This window comes from Colossoma macropomum, unplaced genomic scaffold (assembly GCF_904425465.1).
Source record: "Colossoma macropomum unplaced genomic scaffold, Colossoma_macropomum, whole genome shotgun sequence".
Lineage (NCBI taxonomy): Eukaryota > Metazoa > Chordata > Actinopteri > Characiformes > Serrasalmidae > Colossoma > Colossoma macropomum.
In genome coordinates, this window is record NW_023494789.1 from 10,930,738 (window position 1) to 10,955,871 (window position 25,134).

The following is a 25,134-nucleotide window of genomic DNA, read 5'->3' on the forward strand; positions in this document are numbered from 1 at the left end:
CTCAATGTGGGACTCGAGGGCATTTCTAAAAGCATCTTTACTGAATTCGCTGAATTCAATACAGGACTTTCCTTTTATAACGAATGTCATATAATGGTAAGGACCCCTTATACTCCATAGATTACTGACAGCAATACAGCACGCTCTCTCTCCCTCCCTCCCTCGCTCCCTTCTTCTCCTAGCTCTCTTCTGCTATTCTCCCCTCGCTCTGTCTTCCTTTCTCTCCTGTTTACATTCATTTCTTTCTCCATCTCTCGCGCTCTGCCTTCCTTGCTCTGTTTTATTTCTGTCACGCTTTCTTCATTTTTTACTTTCTCTTCCTTTCTGTACCTACTCTCTTTTTTTGCTCGCCTCTTCACTTTTCATTTATTTCTCTCTCTACCTCCTCTCACTTTCGTCTTTTTTTTCTCTCTCTCATTTTGTCTCTGTTCTCTTTTTCTAGCTCTTTCCTTTTTATCTTCTCACTATCATTTCTACTGTCCCTTTCTTTTCTCTTTCTTTTTCTCTCTTTCTTGCTTTCCCTTACTCTTTCTTATTTATTTCCTCCTCCGTCTCTCTGTGTCTCTATCTGTCTATTTCCTCCATCCATCATGAAAAAAGGAGCTCTGACTGATGTCAGGTTATGATGGTCAGAGTCAGTGAATGGGTGTTGGAGAGAGTGGTAGCTGTGCTGCTGACTCTGCTGTACACTTTATAAAGGGGGGGTGAAGTTTGTTTTACAGTCATGACTATATGCTTATCTCTGAGCAAATGTTTTTTTTATATATATATAGACTTCGTTTGTGGTTTTGTCCTCTCTGTATTCCCTTGTTTCTAGTGCCTTGCTGAAATAAATGATAGAAACTGTGACACAGGCTGGGGTGAGTTCAATAGAGCGGAGAAGCATATATGTGAGACAAAACATTATAGATAAAGTTTATTACTGAGTGAATGCACTGTTTTAAAAAAAAATAAAAGACACTCAAGGCTGTGCATTACAGTGATGTTGTCAAGCTTAGGAGATGTTGTAAAACGGATAGTTCCGGTCTTAAAACCTGATTGGCTGAGCCGCGTTCAAATCCATTGTAAAATCCACGATATACCCGCACCTATGACCCCCTCACAGCGACTGTATCGTTACTGCGCCACGGCACGAAAAAAACCCTTGTGCTGTTAATGGAATAATCTTGAACTCTAATGCTGCTCACATGGACCACCGAGTATATTGATGAAGTAAGAAACGGGTTCTTTTTTAGTTTGAACTAAGGGGCTGGCGACTTATGATGTTAACTAAAACTAGGTGGGTCATCTAGCTAACAGGCTCAGAGATAGCTAACAGCCTAAACAACTCCATTATAAATAACACAGGCTTGAATTAATGTACATAGAGTACGAGTAACTGTAAAACGACAGTATAAAATCTAAAAATAACACGCTTCAAATGTTCGTGTTTCAGTCAGAAGTAGCGTCAAGCCCAGGCTGAATCCCAAACGACTCCGTACTCCCTAAACAGTGTGCTAGCTATGGAAGTTTAGAAATTCTAGCATCTACAGCCAGATTGTGCATCATTTATCTAGTGTGTCTGTGTCCCAAATGGCTCTTTTTTTTTAGCACCGTTGTGGGTCAGGATCGGGTATTTAAATTCCTACGTAGCGAGTGCACCAGCTATCTAGGGAGCAGGGAGCCATTTGGGATTCAGCCACAGCACGAGAAGAGGAAGCCACTGGATTAGTGCTAAATAATCGCGGTGGTAGTTTGGTGACAAAAAATACTTACAAAGCGAAAGTTTTGGCATTACACAGTGTTGTGTTATCATATGTTCATTGTTAAAAGACAAAAAGTTTAAGAATTCATAAAATAGCCGCAATACACAGCGATAGGCGACCGAGCGTTCTCCTCATTCAGCGGTGCGTGGTTGCTTGGCAACGATACCATACTCTAAAGGAACTACATTTCTTTGCGGAATAATTGTTTATGTCGATAATCATTAATAATAACATTATTTTCTGAAAAATTGTGTATTTTATCATATTTTATGTTGGCTGCCGTTTTATAAACGCAATAAGCCACTTGAGGCCATACGTTACTGTGATTTTATCACAGGGAAGGGAGTTTTCCCGTGATAAAATCGCAGTAGCGCAGCCTCGTGGCTCATTGCTTTATTAGAAAACAACAGAAGATTTAGCCCTGTTAGTCACTGTAATGCACGGCTTTGCTTTTATAGAACAGCAAAGCACTATTGTTAAAATGCACCAGTGTTCTTCTGCTTCTGTAGTTGGTTCACAGTAAACTATGGTTGCCATGCGATGTATGCTTTTAATAACTTGGCACATAGTTTTATGCAAAAGTTTGAACACCACTGGTCAGATGCCATTTTGTTGATTTTCTAAGTGAAAATGAGTGAACACAGGAACAGACTTTAATATGATATTTTTCTTCAATTTTTTTGTTTGTAACACAATGGGGGAGGGAAAGATATTAAATGTTATTTAACTGGGGGTGCCCAAACATTTGCATGCATGCATACATACATACATCATCTAAACCACTTATCCTTCTGGGTCGCGGTGGGGTGCTGGAGCCTGTCCCAGCTGTCATTGGGCGGAAGGCAGGATACACCCTGGACAGGTTGCCAGTCCATCGCAGGGCAGACAGACAGACAGACACACACATTCACACCTAGGGGCAATTTAGCACGTCCAATTAGCCTGACTGCATGTTTTTGGACTGTGGGAGGAAACCCACGTAGACACGGGGAGAACATGCAAACTCCACACAGAAACGACCCTGGTCACCCAGCCGGGAATCGAACCCAGGCCCTTCTTGCTGTGAGGCGACAGCGCTACCCACTGCGCCACCGTGCCGCCTGTGACATGCATACAATTATACAAAATTCAGTTGAAGTATTCAGTCATCCCCTGTATGTCCAAAAACATAAAGACACCCTTTCTAATTAGTGGATTCAATTACTCTAAGTTGCACCCATTACTGACAGAGGTCACAGTTTGTGTAATCCCCTTAAAAAAGCACTGACGGCCAAGCGTCAGATAGGTGTATAAACCCCAGCATTGGACTGTGGAACAGTGGAACTGCATTCTCTGGAGAGATAGAGCTCCATCCAGTACTTTTAAGATGAGTTGGAGTGTCCAGAACTAATCATCCAACATCAGTAACTGACCTCACTAATATTCTTGTGGCTGAATGCAATCAAATCCTCACAGCGTCTAGTGTAAAGCCTTCCCAGAAGAGTAGAAGCTGTTACTGCAGAGAAGGTGAACAAACTCCTTATTAATACCTTTGAGTTCAGAAGAAACGCTGGATGAGCCGATGTGTACAAACTTGTATGTGTGTATATTATAACAGATTTCAATGCGGCTCAGTTTTAGAACTGAAACTCTTTTAATACCTTCGTCAAAGAGGTTTTACTGTAGTTCTGCTTCTGCTTTGGGCAACTTTACTTCCCTCTTGCATAAGATAAAATCCCTGTATGTAATTTGTAAAACCCAACATGAATACAACGCAAATTTGATTTGAATACTGTGCATTCCTAGGACAACTCAGCAGGGATATTACTAGCATGAACACTGATGTCTTGCACCTCCTAACCATGCCTTTAAATAATGCTGCAGTGGAAATCCCAATGGCTTTTACTCATATGATTTAAAGAAACCAGTTGCCTTGATTCTGAGTTCTCCTTATGCGACTTAAATCGGTGAAATCAATATCTCTCAACTGAGTCAAGCCAAGGAAACCTGCTGCTTTAAGGCATCTTTAAAGTAAACTTGAATTTAACTACCATACAAATGAGGTAAGACCTTCTACACATACATTTTTTTGTTTTGTTGAAGTGCATTTAGACATATTTACCTTGCCAAACCACCAGTGAACCTACACCAGTGTCCTCTGAGTCTTATATGTTACGTTGATGATGTTAAAACAGTAGTATGTCTAAAAAAAATTAAAGTTTTCTTTGGGGACTATTTTGCCTTACAACACCCTACGTGTAGCCCGCCGCCATGAATGGATTGAAATACATTTTAAGCCAAAACCTTATCACAAAAGATCATAAAACAGTGCATCAGGCATCATGTAATAACCTTCTGTGAGGGAGAATTCAGAGGCATTAAACTCATCAGACATCTGGTTCCTATCACCACCCCTGTGAACAATTCGACTCAGCACGTTTCTCTAGAACGGAGCACCAAAACCACTCTGAATGACTTTGTTTACATCTTGACTCTTTAATTATGTTGAATTTGCGAAAAATCGCTGTTGCCCTTTAATGTCAGCTGGATTGTCCCATAGGCATTAATGAGCAACAGTGTTGCCTGAATGATTACAGGCTGTGTTTGCAAGCTGAAAAAGGTAAAGCTGGTCACTTATTGTAAACTGAGTTGTCCTTTATACATTTCTGTGGGCAGCTTTTGAAATGGTCAATTAGAAGGAGTCATTTTAGCAGTGAGCCACTATGTGGTGTACAGGTGGTCTAATCAGAGCCAGAGTGAACTGAAGCCATCAGTGCCCCTCCAAGCAAAACATAGCAGCCTTAGGTTGTGTGTTCTGTAAACCCTTCATGAGCTGCTGTGAATCTTAACAGTTTGCTAACTGCCAGATGTGGGTAAACTTTACTTTTACTGTTCCATACTTAAGTGCAATTTCAAGTTTTCAAATCAGAATTACAGTCCAGCATATTTGTGAGGACAGAAATTCACTCGAGTTTTAGTTTCGTTTTAACTTTAATTTCATTTTGTTGTGTTGGATCAGCTCCTGAACTATTTTACTGTTGCTCCTACCTCTCATTTCAGAGCTTCAGCATTTTAGTTTTACTCAAAATGAACCCAAAAAGAAAAGAATACAGCCAAACAGACTTCGCTATGCTGAAAGCTAGCTGCTTTACCTCCTATTTCTACTACCATTTGAGTTATTATTTAATCAAATCATCAGTACTTTTACTGAAAAACGGTTTTAAGCTACTGTACCCACTGTTTACCTTTAAAAGGTTTTCTTACTTTTACAATTAATAAAAAAAACAGGTAGCAGTGAAAATAAATCACTATTCACTACTATACACTATCACTGTAGCTTCTATTTCCTTCCCTGTTTCTGGCTGCAGAATGTCAAAATTTTGGTGTCAAATGACAAAGCATATGGATGTAGAATGTTAAAATAATGACTGATTTTTTTCAAAATATGGACATAGTAACTTGAAATAATGACTTACTATGTCAAAATTTTGAGATATCTTGAAATGATTTATCTTCTCAAAGTTTTGACTTAATATCTTAATATAATGACATTTTCTGAAGATTCTCAAAAAAAAAAAAGCGTTATTAAGACGAGACACTATCAAAATAATGGGTTATTATAAAGTTGGTAATTCTTTTGGAATAATAGTAATTATTTAGAAATACCAAGTCAAAATGTCATAAGTTTGACACAGTAAGTCGTTGTTTCGACATACTAAGTCATTAACAGAATTATGATGTGATGCTGGCAGAAACAGAGGAAAAAAACAGATTTTTTATCTCTCCTCTTCCTTCAAGAAGAAATTCCATAAAGACATGCTTTGAACCAAACAGCATGTCCTTTGTGTGGAAATATGTTGGGAGTTTACTTTCACTTTTTGTTTGAATCAGAACAGTTACAGTCATCAAATTTCATGCTTTGCCACAGTTTATCCTCCACCTTAAAAAGACAACTACAGTTACTATAGTTTATACTCCACCTTGAAAAGACTAGTTACTATAGTTGATAATCCACCTTAAAAAGACTAGTTATTATAGTTTATACTCCACCTTAAAAAGACTGATACAGTTACTATAGGTTATCCTCCACCTTAAATAGACTGATACAGTTACTATAGGTTATCCTCCACCTTAAAAAGACTAGTTATAGTTTTATACTCCACCTTAAAAAGACTAGTTATTATAGGTTATCCTCCACCTTAAAAAGCCTGATACAGTTACCACAGTTTTACTCCACCTTCTCAGAAAAAGTTCTTTAACTACGCTATAAATGGCTTTGCGAGCGCAGAAACCGCGGAGGACAGAAAGTAACGTTGAGCTCACTGAATGTGCTAATCCGACCCCCTGATTCCACACAAACGAAAAACCTTTTGCTTTAAATCCGTGTAGAGCAAGTTTGACGACATGGTCAAGTTTTCACTTGAATTCGGATTTTTCAGCGAATCTGATGGATGAAACTACGAGCTAGGAGTTTATAAAGAAGGAGGTTTTGGTCGAAACCACTTTTTTCGTTTAGTGATTATTTACTTGTAGTGTTTTCTGTCTCTCCCGATGTGGTCATGACGTATGTTGTTGTTATTCACCCTCAGTCCGCGCTCCCCCCGCTTGGGTGCGATATGCGTTGTTGAGGTTTTTTTTTTTACTTCCCACCTATATTCCGTCAAGCCCCGCCCTTCCTGCCCTAAGATTGGCTAGTAGCCGACACTCACAAGCCAACTGCCGTTCTAGAACGCTAAAGCACCGCCCCCGTGACCTATGATTGGCTCTGGGATCGGCTATGAGCGCTTCATACTCGAGGCGTTCTAGAACGGCGTTGTGTTTGTGAGTAAGGGATGCTAGCCAATCGTAGCGCGGGAGGGCGGGATTCTAAGACAAGTCTAGCGCAAGGGGGCGGGGCTTCGCATCCAAGAACGGCTTGAGAGTACGAAGAACTCGCCAATCCAAGTGTGGAAAGGCGCGGCGAGTCGGAATATGGGTGGAAAAACAAAATCGGGAAAAGGAAAAAAACGCGCGATAAGCAGGAGAACTGGGAGGAGCCGCAGCTGCTGTCTCACCCCTCCTCCTCCTCCTCCTCCTCCTCTTCGCATGATCTTTGAAGGGAGAAATGAAAAAATAACGGAGTGAGAGCTGCACGCACGGAGGAGGGCGTCGTATGTTTTTGTAGCCACACGCACAGACGGAGCTCAAAAAGGAGGAAGAGAGGAGGAGAGAAAAAGAGGAGGAGATCGAGCCATAAAAGCGTCAAAAAAGGAGGAAAATAAACGAGAGCCAGGGAGACGAGACCCAGGGGGGTGCCCTTTTTCACTCCGCATCGGCAGCGCTGGTCCGGGATGGGCCGCGGCCGGGCTGGGGGACAGTGGGACCGGCTGTGTCGAGGCGGGGCTCCGCCGTGAAGACTCCCCGGTGCTGATTAAAAACAGCGAACAAAGGCTCCGCGCGCTGCGGGAAAAAACAACACTGCGATGCCGTTTGACGACCGGATCAGCGCCTCATCCGCAACGAGCATCTAGAGCCCCGCTGCAGGCAGGCGATGGGTGAGTGAGGGGGGCGTTTGAGGGGCTTTAGGGGGCGGCTGGAGGGGGCCAGAGAGGCAGCGCGCGCGGTGTAAACCTGCTCGGGTTCGCTGCTTGCAGTTGTGGAGGGGAACGATGTGAAGGGCTTAAACAGAGCCATGATGACAGTCAGCATCAGCGCACAGCAGTCTGGTTAGCACCTGCATTTGAGGCAAGGTTAACATTATTATTGCTGTTATTATAAAAAGAAATGAGAGAAATTTGGGTAGTAATAATAGTAATACTAGTATTGGCTTTAGGTCTATTCTTATCACAGAGTTAATGTTATTATCATTATTATTATTAGTGGTAGTATTAGTATTAGTATTATTACGTTAAGCCTACCGTGGCTGTGTCTCAGGCTGAACCACATTATTGCAGTTTTTTGGAAATCTTCCAGAGGCGTCCAGGTTTCCTGAGGTCACGCGATGAAATTTTCATGTCAGAGTAGAGATTTGCTCTTGATGAAAGCCTAAGTACCCACTTGCTGCTAAGGCTGGAACTTACCTCCAAATCCCACCTTTCTGTAGAACCATTTCAGTTATATGACACTTTCTCTCCAAAGTTTAACCCCTTAAACTGCAAGACTCTGTATGTGGGCCTACATGTCAGTTCGTCCCTCTCATTGCTACTAAAGATGGCACAATCTTTTCCCATGCCGATACTGAAGCCCTGAGTTTCAACGATACTGATCTGATATTTGTTCTTTAAAAATACTAAGATTTAAAATCAGCTATTTTTAATTGAAGTGCTTAAGACGAGCGTCTAAAAGTAGTCTGTCATGCTGAAACTACTCAGCCTGTCAACCCCACAGAAAGAACCACGCAGACAACAACACCACATCATACAGTGTGAGTAACTGCTGTTTCAGGACAGGTTTGTTACAGGATTGGATCACATTCATTATTTTCTTCTAATTGATATCTAGGGATGTAGCGATACACTCAGCCCTGATTAGATTCGATTCACGATACTCGGTCCACGATTCAGGATTCTTGCTATGTTTTGAACAAAATTTGATTGAAGGAACTTATGACTATGTTCATGTTTTTGCACAATTTTCTGGTAACACTAATCTTGGAGTTAGGAGGAGTGCTGGAGTTAGGTGATGATTGGTGATGATCGCTTAAAAACTTGGGTGTTTAACCAGTGCGTTTGCATTAGATGGCATAATTAATAAAATGTCCATTCTCCACAATGCTTTGTCACACCTTTACGGTGCGTATTGTCACAGTTTTGTATTGCAGTATCATGATTTCACATGCATTGTTACATCCCTATTGATATCCAGGGCAGCGCTTTCTGCTGGTATCAGCACACATTGATACTACCTACATGCCATCTCTAATTAGTACAGAACTTACATAATAGTTTCTTAATAGTTACTGAGTAGTAGAGCTGGGACCACTTAACAATTTATCAATAATTATCAATAACAGCTTGATTGATAGGTAGAGTTCATTATTTCTTTCTTTTTTGAATAATTGAGTGCACTCTGATCCGATCAGAGCTGAAACGCTCCTTAGAACTTCAGTATGAATGGGTAGGGCTAAACTGCTGTGGGAGAGATATATGTAAATAGGTTCTTGTAATATAAATAGATTTATGTACATTGGTTTTTGTGGCAGTTCATTGAAAAGGATCTGTTTTTGCAGCCATATTTGGACCATAAGGACTGGCTGGTATTGAATGGTGAAACATTATCAGTGTTAACATATTACTTCAAACTCCTTATTTAAAAAAAAAAAAGTGGAGGGACATTTGGTTTTCCATGATATTGGCCTTTTAAATGAATATCAATATTGATAATTATAAACAATTTTGTCCTAATGTCTATTTTTTTCAATATTATTCAATATTCAATATAAGATTAATAACTGAAGAAAAAAGCTGTATTCTAAGGGGTCATTGGCACACCAAACAACACACAGGTTGAAGGTTTGGAGCAGTTTCGTTACGTGTTGGTAATGCTCCTGTGCCGTCAGCCTGTAGAGTTAACTTGAGGAATTGCAGTATGAAGCTTGCTGTGATGGGAAAGGCAAATGTGATTACAGGTAGGACTGCACAATACCTTTTTATGTTAGTTATCATTAAACCATGCAAATGACTCCTCTACTCCTGTAACAAGTTTCTAGTGCTTTGAGCATCCAGACCAACCTCCTCCAATCTAGATGACTTTCTGTGGGTGGATAAATCAAGGCAATCACATCACCCTAACATAAGTAGCCTAATTTTGGTCAGAAAAAGGCAGGCTGAGCTTTAATCATGGAACATTAAGGGTTTTGCCAGTGTGTTTTCAGTATGTTCCAAGGCATTTGCAACTGCAGTGTGTACACTACTGTGCAAAATTCAGAGACAGTTACAGTTTAATCATCCATTAAGTACAAGTTATTTATTTCCACTACAGGCCTCGAATATGTTTGGGGTTATTTGGATCATGAGGAGCAGAAAATGCAACTTCGAAGACTGAACTTTGGAGGTGTGGAAAAACATTCCTGCCGATTTCTGTGAAAAACTGAAAGCAAGTCTCCTAAAAAGACACACTAAATACTGAATATATCATATTTAGTTTTTGAGGCTTTTGTGTAATTTATGTAACGTTCTATTTCCTGTATCCTCTCTTTGCACTTGAAATTTAATAACTTGTGGTGACTGTTGTGACTGGAAATGAAATCAATGTAGGGTAGCCTTTGACTTTTGCATAGTACTGTGGATATATTTGACCACTTTACTGCCTTTATAGGATCAGATAACCATGCAGAGTAGATTCAGTAACCATACCTGGTGTATGAAAATCGACATAGGCCTAGAAAAGATACTTTCTGTTGTGACAAACAATGAGCTACCAGCCACATGACTTACATCATGTCGGGAAAAATAAAATCACCACAACTGCACACAATTAGCATGTTTGCTTAGAAATAGTTTTTTGTCTTTGTATTTGGAATGATCGTTAGCCTCCAGATGGGCCAGAGTCACACACACAGGACGGTCTTTAGAAGCTATGCTGCAGGGATTTTGTAGAGTAGGCAAATTTAGTGGATGCATTTGTTTTTACATATGTTCTAGTGGGTACATATGCTTTTTTCTGTAATGTGCACAGTGCCAGTTTCTGGCTGCGATCTTGTTTTTCAGGTTAAAAGAATGGTAAGAATGGTCAAGCACTGCAAAATGTAACCCTATGCTAATTTTCTTTAGTCTACATATTCAGCACAATAGGTCTACCATGAATAATGCCACTGACTGTATAATTATCATGCTAAAGTAAGTTGAATGCAAAGAAATTAAAGATGCCGTTGCTTCAGGCAGTTTTCAGTACTTCAGTGGAAGTCCGTTTTAAAGTAATTTCTTATTATTCCCAAACAGCATGAGTCTCAAAATGGCCTCAAAACGGCATCTCAGACAACATGCGCTATTAATGGAAATGTTGTTGTCATTATAAAGGAAATGCTGGTTTGATTCAGGGAACAAGCTTGTCAGTGATATATGACACAATGTGGTTGTGCCAAGAGTGGTAATGCTAAGCCTTCTGCACAGTTGCTAACTTTCAGAAATGCAATTAGATGAGAGCGCTGAAATAAACACATTTCTGTTGAGTTTTGACATTTTTATGATTACACTGCATGTTATGGAGGGAGTTTATTCAAAAAGCTAGCTGTGAAATGATTGATGGTCCTAAAATTGTCATTTCTGCCTACCGTGTCTTGCCGTAATTAGCTGATTAATTGGATCAGGTGCGCTGACGCCAGGAAGACATCAAAGCAGTGGGGGTACCCTGATCTTGTATGTATGGACAATTCTAATTGCTTCACAAAAAACAAAAAAAGCCAGCTGGACGATTTAATGAGCCTTATATATATATATATATATATATACACACCAATCAGGCATAACATTATGACCTCTTAGTTTCTATGCTCATTGTCCAGTTTATCAGCTCCACTTACTATATAGGTACTATATAGGTTACTATATAGGTACTATTTGGGTGGTGGATCATTCTCAGCACTGCAGTAACACTGACATGGTGGTGGTGTGTTAGTGTGTGTTGTGCTGGTACGAGTGGATCAGACACAGCAGTGCTGCTGGAGTTTTTAAACACTGTGTCCACTCGCTGTCCACTCTATTAGACACTCCTACCTTGTCAGTCCACCTTGTAGATGTAAAGTCAGAGACGATAGCTCATCTGCTGCTGCACATTTTGTGTTGGTCATCCTCTAGTCCTTCATCAGTGCTCACAGGACGCTGTTGGCTGGATATTTTTGGTTGGTGGACTATTCTCAGTCCAGTAGTGACACTGAGGTGTTTAAAAACTCCAGCAGCACATTTGAAGTTTGCAGAGAAACAGATGGACTACAGTCTGTAATTGTAGAACTACAAAGTGCACCTATATAGTAAGTGGAGCTGATAAAATGGTCAATAAGCGTAGAAACAAGGAGGTGGTCATAATGTTATGCCCGATCAGGATATATATATTTATAACTTGTGTGTGTATATATATATATATATATATATATATATATATATATATATATATATATATATATATGTCTAACTTACACTGGCACATTTCTAGTACCTTTTATTAGTCAAAGTTACAATAACATTGTTTGCTCTTATATCAGCCAAACTGGCATTTAAAAATTGTGGTTGAAAAGTAGCTTAGTTATATAATATGGATCAGATAAAATGCTATCTGGACTGTAAGAGCCAACATATTTAGCATGCACCATGCATAATTATGCTACAGTGTTTTGGTATCAGCGTAGCAGCAACATTCAAATAATAGGCTGGAAATTGGTTTGATTTCCATTCTGGGTGCCAGGATGTGATTATAAAACAATTCTCAAATGAGTTTTGATTTGTGTATCCTACTCTGTGATTTTTTTCTCCTGTATTTGTTGTACAAAGCAGTGTTATCTTAGTAGCCACTTTATTAGAAACACCTACCTTATAGGCCACCTATATAGCATTACAGTTAGAGACCCTTGCCCACCACTTGTCATGCACAATTGGTCAGCTACCCTCTACCCTATTCATAATTGGTCAGTTTCTGACTACAGACCAGATATAATTTGGGTGGTGGACCATTCTCAGCACAGCCGTGACACTGACACAGTAGTTCCATGGTAGTTTGAATGTAACCTACACTTTGTGCAAGTCCATTTATAAGTTTAGGCTAAAAATGAAAAAAACAAAAATGTATTTGATCCTTTTGTTCTTTGTGTCACAGACTGTATAGCTGGTGTTTCATTTACCTCAGAAGTGTTTGGTACTGATGAAATAAAGCATATTAAAATGACTGGAGTTGAGACCTCAGTAAGACATTAACATTTAAGCAGATGTCTGAACAAAAAGTATTCCAACAAGTTAATTTTTTTTTCATATAATCATAAACACAAACATTTATACCAGTGCTTAATGTCAAAACCTCTACTTGATAACAACTCTTTTTATTAAAGTACACTCTTGCTAACTTTTGTTAGCGCTGTAATGAGGTTTTCAGTGTTGTTAGCACCAAGCTAAAACTGCTTTGACTTACCCAATACTGACTTGAGTTGTAACATCTTTAGCCTAAATGGAGAAACAGACGTTCAGGTAACACATTTTTTGCTTTGTGTATTGCAGTTTTTGTCAGTAAATTCTTGAACTTCTACTCTAAATATTACTGGATTAGCCGGTTAGCCTGTTAGCAGGTTGCTGAGGTGGTTGTTAAACAGAGCCGTCTTCTCACATACTGAACGTTTACTATGGTTCTGGGCTGTTTGTGTCATATTAATGAAAACTGTGACCAATTTGTGAATGCAGATATATTTTTAGTGAGATTCTGCAAATTTATTTCTCCTTCATCAAACTTTATAATGTTTCAGGTTTATTTTACAGTAGAGCTACGGTGAACTAGAGGTAGCCAATATGGCAGAGATTTATCACAATAAAAATCACAATACTTCAAGACGTTTTCACAGTACACAATGTGTCATGGTATTTATTTTTTTCTGTCATCTGGTAAGTTGAAAAAGACAAATTAGTGCCACATTTAAAAAATACTATTCAGTTTATTGTTATATTTATAAAAGCACTATTCGCTCTATAACATTTCACATACTGTGCTGCTCTAAAATCAGTTAAACAGGACTAGTCATGCTCTTTTTGTGATCAAACACACAGTCAGTACGTACTGATGATATTCATGCTCAGAAAACAATATTGTGGCATAAGGTATTACATAACAATAAAACACAGAGTCTAGAGAAAAATCTGACTTTGACATTTCACGAATCTCAGAATCTTTCAAGCGAGAATCATGTTTCTTTTTCCTACCCTTATTATTTACATCAAAAACCTGCAACACAGATAAAAATAATAAAAATCAATGGTAAAAAAATGACTGTTTTAGCTTTTGCAGCAAAAATTCGTCCAGTTCCAATCCGGGCCTATTCCAAATGTGCGCCCCTAATGTGCAGGATCAGATTTGTTTGGAAACCACTATTTTATAGCATCTTACTCTATGTGGGGAAAACCAGCATGGTTTCCAAGCAGAACCCATAAGCACAGCATTTTGGTAAATATTGTTTGCTTCAAAATGGCTGCCCCAGATGTCGCATTAGTTGTGCCTGATTGCTGAATATAGATTGCGATCTCCTCTGTGTGGGCTCCAGCTCCAGGCCTGTGGTTTGGAGCTCCTTTTGTGAGAGGCTGTTGGGCAACAGTGTGCAGCTTGGCGCATTAGTAACTAGCAACTCTCCTCCCTCTCTGAAGTGACATCTGTCACAGAGATGCCTTCTGGCAAAATCCCGCTCTCGCACTCCTTCCTTTTCGTCTTCTTTGCCTCTTTGAGGTATGTTCCCTCAGAATGATGACGCCTTCCTCCGAAAGAGAGACAGAGAGATTGGAAAAGGTGTGAGAACAGATGAGAGCTGTTCGCTAGCACTCCCCTGTGCACCACCCTCATTAATGCTATCAGTGATGAGTATGATGGGGCTCAAAGCTGATCCTTCTACCTGAGCAGCCAGAGAAGAAATTGAAACAGTTATAATGATCTTTGGGCTCCATTTGTACCACACAGAATAATAGTGTTTATCTAAGATCAGCTTCTCCCTGCCAATATTAACTGTTGGTATAAAGGACAAAACTAATCCTAGATTAGCAGCGCATAGTGGTTTGTTACATACCCCTGCTTCTTTAAAGAATGTGTGCCGAGCGAGAAGAAGTAGAAGTAATTTTTGATTAACTACGTGATTTTCCTTGTCCTGCTCAGCAGTGTTTAATGATGTAGCGGAAGGTAGTCTGTGCTACAGATGGTGGAGATTTCGAGGAGTCCTGTCGAGCTGAGAGATTTCTTTAGCCAAAGCCGCCAGGCTAAGAATACTGAAGCAACAAAGGCATTATAGTAGTCTTTTAATCATTCTTCCAGATCCCCTGAAGTTCTTAAGAGAATGACTGAAAAAGAAAAAGACCACAGTGCTGATCAAGCCTCTTTGTTCTTGTGTTTTTAACACTATCTAAATCCCCATTTTGTATTAAGCGTACCTCTGTTTTCAGGAAATGCTAGCAAGATACATTCACAAGATGAGTTAGCAATGTTGCCGTTGTCTGCTAACGTAGTAATTACATTTTTTACTTTAGTATCCCTTTTTCCCTTTAAAATGTCAGCTAACTGAACTAAAACACCTTTGCATGTTATCACGCTCAACAAGACGTCAAAGCTCTGAGTCCTCGATTAGCATAATGCAAATTGCGCCATGCTAGTTGAGGGCTGCTAGCATTCACCTTTTGTTCTTATATTACTCATCTTAGCAGTCTGAACAGAATAAAAGAATGATTAAAAAGACCATAGTGCTCATCAGGCCTTTTCAGTCTGTTTTAACACCATGCAAATCCCAGTTTTGTGTTTGAATTGCCTTGATGCTTGATATTGAGCTCAGCAAATGTTAGCTAGATAGATTAGCAAGGTGAAATTCTCCTCAGAGTGTCAGTCAAGCGACCTAAAACAAATTTACATGTTGTCACGCTTAAAAAGAAGTGATAACTGCAATAAATTTAAACGCAACAAGCATTTATTTGTTCTTATATAATACATCTTGTTTGGACAGAACCAAAGAATGACTACAGTGTCCATCAGGCGTCTTTTAACACCATCCAAATCCCACTTTGTTGTTTTAATTACCTCTTGGTACCGAGATTCAGCAAATGTTAGCCGAATACATTAGCAAGGTTAAAGTTGTTTGCATATTAATTACATTTTTTACTTTATTAATTTTTTCTCCCCAAAATGTCAGCTAAGTGACCTAAAACAAGTTTACATGTGGTCACACTTAAAAAGAAGTGAAAGCTATGAATGCTTGATTAGCTTGATGCAAATTGTGCCATGCTAGTTGAGGGCCACTAGCATTTATTAGTTTTTATATTATACATCAGTCAAAAGACTGATTAAAAAGACCACGATGCCCATCAGGCATCTGTATTCTAGTCTGTTTTAACACCATCCAGTTCCCACTTTTTTTGTTTTAATTACCTCTGGGTACCAAGATTCAGCAAATGTTAGCAGGATACATTAATAAGATACATTAGCAAGGTTACAGTTGTTTGCATGTTAATTAACTTTTATACTTTATCATTTTTTTTTCTCCCCAAAATGTCAGCTAAGTGACCTAAAACAAATTTACTTGTTGTCATGCTCAATAAGAAGTGAAGGCTCGGAGTCCTTGATTAGCATAATGCATGTTGCTCCATGCTAGTTGAGGGCTAGCATTTACGTCTTGTTCTTATATTATACATCTTAACAATTTGGTCAGAACAAAAAAATTATTAAAAAGACCATGATGGTCATCACCCTTTGTCCTAGTCTGTTTTAACACCATACAAATCTCAGTTTTGTGGTTGAATTACATCTTTACTTGAAAGCAAGTCACATTAGCATGATATATTAGCAAGGTTACAGATGTTTAATTGCTGATGCTGAATGTTAATTCAATTTTTTTTTTGTTTCTTTTTTCCCCACATTGTCTAAGTGACCTAAAACAAATTTACATGTTATCACGTTTAATAAGACTTGAAGGCTCGGAGTCCTTGATTAGCATAATGCATGCTGCTCCATGCTAGTTGAGGCCTAGCATTTACTTCTTGTTCTTGTATTATACATCTTAACAGTTTGGTCAGAACAATAAAATGATTAAAAATATCATGGTCTTTCTGTCCTAGTCTGTTTTAAAACCTTACAAATCCCAGTTTTGTGTGACCTAAAACAAATTTACAGGTTATCAGACTTAGTGAAAGCTCTGAGTCTGTGATTAGCATAATGCGAGTAGGGCTGCTAGCACTCACTTTGTTAGGCCACTTAACAGTTTTCTTCAGTTCTCCTTTGTGGTTTGCAGTGTTATCTTAGATGTTGGTGTTATTTTGGTTGAAATACGTGAAATATAGAAATATAATCTGCAATATAGATGCTAAGCCTGCCTGTTTGGGGTCTTGTTTTTAGCGACTGTCTCATGGAGTCTGTGGGTATGTTGTTATTCCCCAGGGTTTCCTGAAATGATGGAACATCTCCATCAGTTGAAGCTTGTCTCTATATAAGGCACCATTGCTTACACTGTCTCTCCCCCTCTCTCTCTCTCCCTCTCTCTCTCACCACACACATATGCACGCGGCCACTCTTGTCACATGTCCAAACGCAGGAGCCAGAATAGAAGCCATGGCTTGCAAGGGTGCTGCCAGCAGTACGACAGCCACGCCGCTCGCTATTGTCCTGTCAGTGTCACCTTACTGGGCACACCTACTTCAGGGAAAACAGTGCTGACCTGTTTTTGACCTCTATGGCTCTGTAGAGGGTGAGATGGATGATGGAATGTTCCATGGTGCATCCCATCAGAGGGGTGATGTGTAAATACAGCCCAGGAAACAGGAGTGTACCAAAATGCGGAGATTATGAGAAGGACAAAATGACATTGCGGACATCAGAGCAGGGTTTAATTCCCTTTCTCCGGAAATAGACCCAAAGCCTTGAGAAAATGCATTCTGGGCTGGTGCAGTCTCAAACAGGATAAAAGCTTTATTCATTCACACAGATTTCCATTAAGTGTCAGCTATAAGCCCCAGCAGTGTGCCTTTCCTTCCTCTTCTGTTGCCAAGTCCCTATTGTCTAAAGCCTGCTAACCATTTTTCTAGAAAACTCCATCCAATCCACTGGAGAGCCACACATATCCTGTCAATAAGGATTTTAATGGATTCATTTAGTTAATGACAAACAAATGCTGTGTGTGATAGAGAAAGAGAGGGAGGAAGAGTCCCTGTGTCTCAAATTGAGTACTTCCACTTCTAGTGCAAGTAAAACAGAAAATGAAAGCGAATGTAGTGTACCATTAACACTTTGATGATGTACTGCTTAAAAATGATGTATGGAGTACCGGCCTGAGAACCACTCAGATAGATAGCATTACTGCAAGGGAGCTAGAAAACACATTGGAAAAAGCCTAACACCTAAAAGTTCCCCCTAAAACAATTCCTTCCCACCTTAAAAATGCATCAGCCAGTGTTGACCTCCCTAGTCCTCTCAAGAGGACCAAAATGTACATAGAGCAGGGGTCGGCAACCCAAATGTTAAGAAGAGCCATTTTGTCCTTTCAACAAAACTCAAACCACCTTGGGAGCCACAACATTTTATGTCCATATTATTGAAGTAATGTTCCACTATCTTGGCTGTAAATGTGTCTCAGTATGTCCAAGTATAGACTAAACAATATAATATAAGCGAAAACACGGACTTACTTTGATCTGCTTTAAGCTTTATCTTAGCTGTAGCCGCTTTTCTCACATCTCCGGCAGGAAACTTGTCCACAAAAGTAGAACAGTATCTTGTAAAATGTCTCTCAACGTTCGATTTTTTATGAGGCTGAAGTCAGCTTCTCATTCGCCAGCTTCTTGTTTGAATTTTCCCGTTCCACCTTAAATGGCGCTTGAGGTACCAGAATGCAACTGCTGCACCATGGAACAGGAAAATTCAAACAAGAAGCTGGCGAACAAGCTGACTTCAGCTTAGCGACTTTTTAATGTTTGACATTTTCTCGTTGCAGATTAAATGTATCAGGAAAGCTGGAGTGCTTATAAATGCAAATAAGTCTATTTGTCTCCAAATTATCAATGTTCGTCTTAAATCTTTCTCTTTACCTTTCCGATAGCTAATAGCTAGGCAAGACTGTTGTCTTCGTTGCTATGGTGACCAGCAGTCTGGGTGCCGACCTTCAGAGTTAAAAGGTGAATTAGCAGTTCTACATTAACTCCAGCGTTTACGACCGTTTCTGTTAAAACTGTTAGAACGATCAGCAGAGCTTCATTTCGTTGCAAAGAGGATTATTTTATTTTTACCTAAAAATCTAATTCTGCTTTGGAGTGACAACAGGACAGTAAAAAAGCTGCATGTTGCCATCCCATGGATTAGAGTATAGTGTACGTATACAGGGCACAGGGTCATAATTAATTGTTGTATTTTCAGAGATCTTAAACACTGAATAGTTTAAAGTGATTCAGAATCAGGAGAATTCAGCGGGAACTTTGATTTTAGTCTCCTTTTCCAAAGCAGCACACTTCAGTGGACACTTCATTCCCCAGAGAGAGCGAGAGCGAGAAAAGGAAAAGAGTGGGCAGCTGCTGGAGCCTCTGTGCCAGGCAGCTGTCTGCTGCGATCAAGCGTGCCTGACCGAGGCTTGAGGAAAGAGAGGAGGGAGAGAGGGACAGATGTTTCATTGGGATTATCCCTAAGTTGTAGTTTATCTCTGAAGGAAAAGGCCTAATCTCACTCATTCATTCACACTGGCTGGCACTAGCTCAGCAGCCTAGCCACCAAGAAAAAAAAGCCCATAACACTATTTTTGTTCCCTCTCTGATCTCTCTTCTTCTACTTTATACCCTCTAAACGTTTTACCACTCTGAGACCTAAAAAATCAACCAACATCCTTGAGATTTTATCATGAGTGCACTAAAACAGTGTTAGATGTGGCTGTTTTTCTCTTGAAAAGTAGTTTGGAAGGTTGGAAGTTGGAAGTTTTCCCAGGACAGTGATTCTCTTTTCGCCTCAGTCAAAGTTGTCTATAATAACTCATTTGGGATATATTTCCAGAGTAGGCTAAGTGCTGAAAAGGGTGTAGGCTTGATGAACGTAGCGGTCATGACCTCTGCAGTGACATTTGAATCCCGTGTAGTTTCTTGTGGGAGTGAGTGGTGCGAATCCGGGTGGTTGTATACACCAAATAAAGGAAGACAGCAGTAATTCAGTCTCATCACATGTTTGCAGTTATTTGTCTTTAGAAGATTCTCCTACTTCCTTGAAGTTCATTGTAGTGTTTAAGGGCTTAGGGCTGTTATTTTTGTGCCCAAATATTCTGTTACTTATTATTTGATTAATTGACTAATCAAACCATAATGCTTCCACGGTTTTGTCTTACTTTGCCTTTATTATAGCACTGTGCATACCTTTTATAAGTGAGTGAGATGAAAAGTGGTACAGTTCCTGTCTGCATAAGTGGGCAGTCTGCTTTGCGTCATCCACTTTTCCCTCTTCCCCGTCTCCAAGGACAGCAGCGTGTGCAACCATTCCTGGCATCTATCTGAACAGATTTTTATTCTGTTCTGTTCGCCTCATAAGAAAATTCTTGTTTAGGTTAAAAATAATTACAACAGCCTACCTTTCACAAAAAATGTGGCAAGTCGACAGTAATCGCTGACAGGAGGAAAAAATAATTGTCAGCCTTTGGTGAAATGGACAGAATTTCCCACTGGTGTAAATGGAACTCGAGTAGCTCTCTTCTTCATCAGTCCTCTCTCTAACAGAATAGAATAGACATAACATCCCCTACACTTCCTGCAGCATATTACAATTAGGGGTGCACCACTACCACTTTTACCCCTCTAATACCCATTCCTGAACTTCAGCTATCTGCCAATAGAGAGTATCGACACTGATACTAACACTGTCTGACCTAACTACTCAATAGGAGCATATAAATCTTAATATTCATACCATTCTACTTTTAAAATATTAACTGTGGGCAGTAAAACCATATTAGAAGCTTAAGAAAACTTATTTTTGTAAGTTAACAGAGACGTATTATTCAAGAATGACCCTTTACTTTTAATGAGATCCATATTTAACCACTGATATAAATTTCAAATATCTTTTAGTTGTTCAAAATAGTAAAAACAGAATTGAACAATATGTACATAAACCTTCTCTGCTTAAGTAATTTGTGTCTTATGTGCGTCACAGACACTCACGCTTACACCATCAGACTCTGCCGAAGTTTAGTAAATATTACAGCTGTTTACACTACAGTAGCGGCTGTTGAGCTGCAGGGTCTTGGCTTAATGCGAGCACCAGACCGCAAGACCACGGCGCTGTCTGATGCATCTGACCGACAGGCATTGGTATTGAAAAGGCATTGTTAGATAAAACAGTAGCTCAGCTAGCGGGCTGTTATGCTTATGCTAAAGGCTAAGCCTAGGCTGAAGGCTGTCATTATCCTTCTACGTGTCTATTTAATGTTCGCTCTCTTGAGAACAACCTGGACTAACAATAAATCGGACTGCAATTGATGCAACTTCAAGGTTAAGGACTACAATTAGCGCGGTTAGCACTTATCTCTAGTTATTAGCGTTATTTAGGAAGAATTTCAACCAGTTTATAACCCACTACAAGTTTCTCTCCTCTAAATACTGGTGTTAACGGATTTTGCAATGAGAATTTTTACTACTGTCTCGCTCAAATGTAAACTAATCCAACACAGACAATGTGTTGCTTTGCAGGCACATATGTATGCATCACTCAGTAGCGTGTGTGCATCAGAAATTGCTTTATAGTATCAGTATTCTGTATTGCCAATACCAGTACTGTATTTAAGTGCCAGTATCACGCTAATACAATGTGATATCCACATTGGTGCAACACAGTCTGTCAGAGTAGCTGTGCATGTCCCAAAGACAAGAATATGGCCAAGGAAGGCTGCATTTCTCAGCCGTTTGCTTCAGTTAAGGCTGTCCATTTTTGTTGAATATGAATGAAAAAAGCACCGTTTATTTTGAAGATTTGTAGGATTCAATTGGTGTTTTTTTCTAGACCTTCAGCCATTTTAACCATTTGAAAAATGGAAACAGCTGTGAAGTGGTGAAATGCTGCAGCTCCAGAGTTCGTAATTAAATATAAATTTTAATTGAATGTTTTTAATGTAAAATTTCAGTGCGTCTCTTTCTTTGAGCCATGTTGGTACAGACTTTGCAGACAGGTGCTTGCAAGATCTCTTCTACCTCGGCTGCTGCCTTCACCTTGGGACACGTCGCCAGTCTTGTCTTCTCTGTTCCTCCATAGTTGTGCTCATGTTTGTGATTGTAATCCCTCCCACTATTAATTGTTCCCATGTGTTTCTCATTCTGTATCAGTGTTTTATATACACTGACAAGGAATAAAATGTAGAAAGCATAACTCTATTTGTTCTTGTCTTTAAGTAGCAGTGAATCTCGGAACGTTGTTCATGTTTTTCTCGCCCTGTGAATTGGGTCTTTGGTTTTTTTCTATAGAGCATTGTAGAGCACATCAAAACATAGCCTTTTTTCCCATAATCAACATTGCTGACATTGTCGATTAATTGTTGCAGTGCTAATAGGCAGCACCACTCCTACACCTGCAGTTCCAGATGGGAATCGTACCCTAATTCCATTCTTTCTCTGTCTGCTGTCTCGTTTTTAAATGAATGAAAGCTTTTCCTCTGGACATCCTCAGTTATCAGCCTTCAGATTAGCTCTACGGAATGTATTGTTTGTTAATCACAGGTTATCGGAGTTTATCAGGCCCAGCGTGGGCCTGTGCAATATGCTGCTGCTAAAGGCTGCAGTATGCATATGATTATTCCGATAAATAAAGCCAAACCAAATCCCTAATGTCTTTGCTGAATGTTCCAATGAGTCATAAGAGTTTATATAATCTCACAAATTCATGTTGGATTTCTGGGAGTCCAGCGGGGTTGAAAACACACTAAGGAAGTGCATGGCTACTTTTGGACTTTGTTGATTTGTTAACTGTACAAGGTGCCTGTATACAAATGCTGAAATCACTATTTAGGTGTTCATTATGTTTCATCATTACACACTTAAAAATGGTTCTATATAGAACCATGAATACTCAAAGAACCCTTTGCTTTATGATTAAAGGATTCTTTGTATCATGAAAAGGTTCTTCAGATTGATGGAGAATGTGTTGTCTACGGTTCTGTATAGATATAATGATTCTGTATAGCAACAAAAAGGGTTCTTCTATTATTACAAGCTTGACATTGAAACAATAGAAGACCCCTTTTGGGTGCTGTATAGAACCCTTTTCAAAAAGTTTCTATATAGATCCATTCTCCATCAATTTGAAGAACGCTTTCATGATGCAAAGAACTCTTTAATCATGCAAAGGGTTCTTTGAGTGTCCTTTCTTTACTAAAAAACCCTTAAAGAACCATCTTTTTAAAGAGTGAAAAAGACAGAGAAACTATAAAGGGAAAAAATCAGTGAAATGCCAATTTCATCTTCTAACGAGACTGTAAAATGTCACAGTTTTGTATGTATGAATATTATATTACACTTTTCTAAACTAAACATCACTGCCTTAACCTGAACCCATTTTTAAGGATGTGATTAAGAAGTCAGGGGTAGCGTGGCTGTATTGCTAATGCCGTGTTCAACTTAACTTTAACTTTAAGTCTCTGTTAGCAACAAGCCAGCCAGGTGATGATATCAATATAAGTGATAACCTTAACATTTGTGAATTATTTACCATTTCAGAACAGCAGTGTTGTAGATATAACCAGCCACATTGTCAGTATGTTGACTGATCTAAACCAAATCTCATTTAAAATTCATTACTGTTAATTATTATTACTGTGAATGGAGTGGAGAGATTAGGTGTCTTGCTGATATGACACCCAATGCGGAACTCAGACCATCATGACTTTCTGTGTGGATATTCTCATCTGAGGGGGCGTTTCTTTCATTTTTCCTACTCGGTGGTTGAAAATCCCATGTTACGACTTCTAGTCGACTGCAGCATAACTACTCTAGCTGATCTTAACTCAGTCCAGAAACAGTGAAAATGTATTCCCCTGAGAAACAAGACGATCATTAGCATTCTGCATATCAGTTAGCTCTGCTAGCGCATTGACTTATCTGAAGAGGCAGCCTCTGTTATTTATCATAAACCTGCTTATCTCTATTGGAATTCTTTTAATAATGAAACATGACTTAAGATGTATTCATCTGTGTGCTGCTGACACCAAAAACAGTAAGCCTGCAGCCCTACATTAAAGAAATTGTTTGGCAAAAAAACTAACAAAACAAAAGCTAGAACTCAATAGTTGCCCAAATAGACCAAAACATTTCTGTGAAAATACATTCTCAGAGCTTCTCTCAAACTGCAGCCAGGTCTTCATTAAGGTCACACAGACTTGTCAGGGTGGCTTAGAGCACAATATGACTTACTGTGAGCTATAAAAATGAACAGAACTTCACAGCCACAGGCAGCCTTTTCAGACAAAAGCAGGACTGGTCATGGATCAGCACTCCTCCTCCTGGGTGGCTTGTGAATCCCAACCATGTTGTCTAAAATGTGCCTATAGCTCATAAATGCAGTTTAAGCAAGTTAAAAGGCTATTTGGGTGACAGTTGAGTTCTACTGTTTGTTAGCAGGTGCCTCACCTGCTCCAGTTCTAAACCTAAGACGCAAAATTTGGACTCCAAGCATGTCTCGGCCGCCGATCGACTACATCTGCGATAAGTGGGAAATTGTGTGTATGTGATTTTTCACTGAACTATTACTTTAATATTGGCTTTTTCTCTTTTATTGCCATTGTTTTTTATTGTTTTCTTTTTTCCTGGCAGTTAACTGGATAACTGGCAGTTCCTACAGATACTCAAATATCCAAATTAGTCTGAATATTTGAGCCAACTTCTGTACCACCATATAGAGTGAAAAAAATATAGTGGAAATAATAATGTATTGAATTTACCTGATACTTTGGTTTCACATGGGAAACACATTAGTTTAGGCCAGTTACTGCCTTTCAGCTTATTACTTTTGGCCGCATTTATATTGACATTAAATATTGTTTTCCTGTGGAACTGATATACGCACTTTATTCAAGTAAATTCAAAGCACTGTAAAGTGAAAGAAAGCTTAGTTGTTTCAGGATTGCAAGAGGAGCTTTTTTCCTTTTTAAGCTTTTGTTCCCTCAAGCTAAAAGAAGCCTGTCCCTTTCAGCAAAACAAGCGACCACTGTAAAGAGGAGTATTGAATAAAAAGCCCACGCGCAGCTCTGTACTGACCAGCACAGTGGCCACACTGTAGCTGCACGGAGTCTTGCGTGGTTACAGCCAAGCGAGCAACAGGGCTACGTTTGTCTGTAAATAAGAGCTGTATCAAGTTCAACACCCCCTTGCACATATTTGAGTGTGTTGGTGTGGGGGTCTCTTTCTGAGAGTAACTGAGTGGAGATATATTATTTCAGCATATTGCCAAAACTGCTTTTGTTTGGCTCTCCATTCTTAAAGCTTGTGTGAAATCGTAAATGCCAGTCAGTGTTGACTGGCCCAAAACGATGAATAAATTAGCTGTATTCATGCCAGCCTGTTTATGAAGCGTGGGCCGTGTTGTGTTTAGAGAGAATTTGCGTCATTTTTGTGACACCGTGGCCACATAGCTGGGTGGTTGTTGCGTGATTGTAGTCTATTTGCACTCATGCTTTAAGTAGACAAACAGACAAATAGCATACTTTTGGTTAGTTTGCCTTGCCTGCTTGTCTCTAAATAGCAACAGCAGCACTGCTGCAATCAGAGTC

The 25,134-nt window shown here is 39.4% G+C and overlaps 1 protein-coding gene across 1 annotated transcript in view; it reads left to right on the forward strand.

Annotated features, from left to right (window-relative positions):
• Nucleotides 1–6,689: 6,689 nt before the first annotated feature.
• The window catches only part of mgat3b (beta-1,4-mannosyl-glycoprotein 4-beta-N-acetylglucosaminyltransferase b), a 66,009-nt gene continuing 47,564 nt past the window's right edge, over nucleotides 6,690–25,134 (forward strand). Inside the window, exon 1 of the mRNA XM_036570046.1 lies at nucleotides 6,690–7,258. The gene's annotated coding sequence lies outside the window, so the exon portion shown is untranslated. The remainder of the gene's footprint in view (nucleotides 7,259–25,134) is intronic.